Raw genomic sequence first — 3221 nt, forward strand, 5'->3', positions numbered from 1 at the left:
CTATTGGAAGTGGTGTATATTCAATGTGGATAGTGCCTCCTTTGTCAACCTCCTCATCTTTAGGTACTTGCAAAACATTACAACTATTAGAATTAGTACCTATTGTTTTGTCCTTTAGTGCAGCTTCTCTTCTTGATTTCTTATGTCTGATCCTCTTTTTAATTCTAGTACTTTTCTCTTTAGAGCCAGTATACATTAACACATATTCTTGATCTTTCAAAGTTATTATTCCATCATGGATACGCATTGCCATTTTAGAAGTCCTCATAAAAGGTCTTCTTAAAATTAATGGAATCTTTCCTTCATTCTCCATATCCACGACTACAAAAGCAATCAAGAATTCCAACTCCTCAATACGAACAATTGCATCCTCCACCTTACCAGTTGTTTTCTTAACAGAACCATCTACAACTGTTATAGTAGTGTTTGTTGGTTTTAGCACTAACCCTTTTATTTTCTTCAAGTAACTTAAGGGCATTAAATTTAGGCTAGACCCAGAGTCGATCATTGCTCTTCCTATATCCACATCATTTATCACGCAAGGAAGAGTTAACAATCATGGATCCTTCATTTTTGGTGGATGATGTTCCTTTCTTGGCTGCACAAGTACTTCTTATTCTGCTTCTTCCGCATCTAGGTCTATCAATTCTCTAAGGTAATAATTAATTTTCTTTGAATAAACAGGAATTTGAGGATGACTTTCTTCTCTGGGAACCATAGTCACATGTCTAAATATTTCTCTCATCTGCCCATTGTGACTATCTCTTCTTTTCTCAACTTCTTTCAATCGCTCTTCTTCTTTCTCTTCTTCACCAAGCTCGTCTTTCTCACTTACCTCTTCTTCATCACTGCTAATCTTAATCACTTCTTCCTCTGCTTTTCTTTTCTCCCTTACTACAACAGCATGACATTCCTCCTTAGGATTAACATCAGTATTAACCCTAGATTGATTCTTCTCTGTGATTTCAATCCTCTTTGACAGTTGACCAAGTTGCATCTCTAATGATCTAAAAGTAGCTTGATCACTTGAATGTTGAGAATGATAATCTTTCACAAATTTTTCAAATCTATTAGAAAAGTCTCTAACATTCTCTGTCAATTGATTTATTTGTTGCCACAAAGGAGAAGGTTGTTGTTGCCTGAAGCCTCCTTGTTGCCCTGATGGGTTGTTCTGTTGTTGGCCAATACTTGGATGATTCTTCCAACCTTGGCTAAGATTTCCTTGGTTGAAATTCCCTTGTCTGTACTGGTATTGGTTCCCCATATAGTTAGCTTCCTGCTGCATCTCCTCAAGTATAGCACATTGACCATTAATATGTCTCCACCACAAAGATCACATAGTTGTTGTGCTTGAGAGACATTACGAAGCTCCTTTGGAAGTTGAGAAAGGATCTTTGTCAATGTATCTAGCTTTTGGGTCAAAATATGATTTTGAGCTAGCATTGCATCATTTGCAGGTAAGTGCAAGACTCCTCTATGTTGTGTCGGTACGCCCCTTTCACTATACGCTTCTTGACCATTAACTGTCATTCTCTCTATCAAGTCATAGGCTTCATCCTCAGTCTTCTGTTTGATATCACCTCTAATTGAGGCGTCCAACATCATCTTAGACTGCATATTCAGTCCACCAAGGTAGGCAAGAACAATGGTTGTCTTGTCAAATCCGTGAACTGGTGTTTTTCTGAGTAATCCTTTGAATCGCTCCCATGCTTGACTTAGAGTTTCTTCCATGCTTTGCTTGAATGATGAGATCTCCAATTTTCCCTGAGTAACTTTAGACCGTGGAAAATATTTGTTGACAAATGCTCTAGCCACAGCTTCCCATGTTGTAAATGTTCCTTCAGGAAAGGAATTGAGCCACGTCTTAGCATTGCCTTCCAATGAGAACGGGAACAAACTAAGCCTTACTCTTTCATCTGATACACCTGTCATCTTCACTGTGTTGCATATTTCATTAAATGTTGTCAAATGGTCATAGGGATTCTCATTTGACAGGCCATGAAACTGTTTGCTCTGCACCAGGTGTATAAGTGTTGGATTCATCACCATGTTGGTCGTTTGATCTGTAGGCATAACTATGCTGCTAAAATGGAAAGGGCCAACCGTATCTGATTAGTCTGCAAGAGTGCATCTTGGAGGAGTTCTTGTCTAAGTATCGTTTTCCCAAAGGACTCTTAGGCCTTAACTTTCATGTAAACAAATCGTGTAAGACTTGAGAAGAGAATAAATTTGGTGGTTATATGCAAAGAAAAAAACTAAACATGCAATGCAGTTGATTCAATTGGTTTTGAGAAACTATGGATGAATGGTGTTGTTGGGGTTTACAATTTCATCTTATCCACTCTCATATATCTACTCTTCTTATTTACTTCACTTATTTATCTCATTGCCATGCACACTTTCTTATTTACCCTTAACCCAATCCCTTGGTGAAAAGAGCCTATTATTAATTACCAGCTTGTTATCCCTAGCCTCCCCTAGTAACCAATAATGCAATGTGATCGGAAGCAACTACATATTGATAAAGACAAACATCTTTTACTGAAATAGTTAAACAATAAAAGCATTGAGCACAGATGAGAACCCAACAATTGATAAACAAGTATATGACAAGCATATGAAATAAATAAGAATTTGAATATATGAGAGTTTCAAAAGATTACATTGTTCCCCAACAACAAAGGGTTTAGTTCACCATAATCATGGTGAAACTAGATGAAAATAATGAAAGAGTGGAAGAAATAACCTTAAACTTGGTTGAATGGAGCCTAAGCATCCAAGGAACCTCCTCCAAGGTGTGGAATAGCTCTGGATGTTTCTCTCTGCCAAAAGAATCCTCTTTTAATTCGCTATGGGGCTATATATAAGCCCAAAAAGATAACAGATAGATTACATAAAGATTTACAGAATCTAGCTAAAAAACAGACAACCGCCCAAGCGCCTAAATTCACCACTCAGCGGTTTGCCTCTTGCCGCTTTGACCGCTCAGCGATCAGTTTTGCTGCTTTGACCGCTCAACGGTCAGTTTTGCCGTTGAGCAGTTTCCCTCTAATCGCTCTGAGCGCTCAGCGGACCATTCTGGCGCTCAACGGCTTGCTTGACCCTTCTTTTCATCATTTTTCTCCTTCTTTCATGGGTCTAAGTCCACCTTACTTCACTTCCATCTTTAATTCATCTAAAAACCCTGCAAAACAATGCAAAACAAGCATAATATCGCTAAA

The sequence above is a fragment of the Vigna radiata genome, chromosome 4 (assembly GCF_000741045.1).
Source record: "Vigna radiata var. radiata cultivar VC1973A chromosome 4, Vradiata_ver6, whole genome shotgun sequence".
Lineage (NCBI taxonomy): Eukaryota > Viridiplantae > Streptophyta > Magnoliopsida > Fabales > Fabaceae > Vigna > Vigna radiata.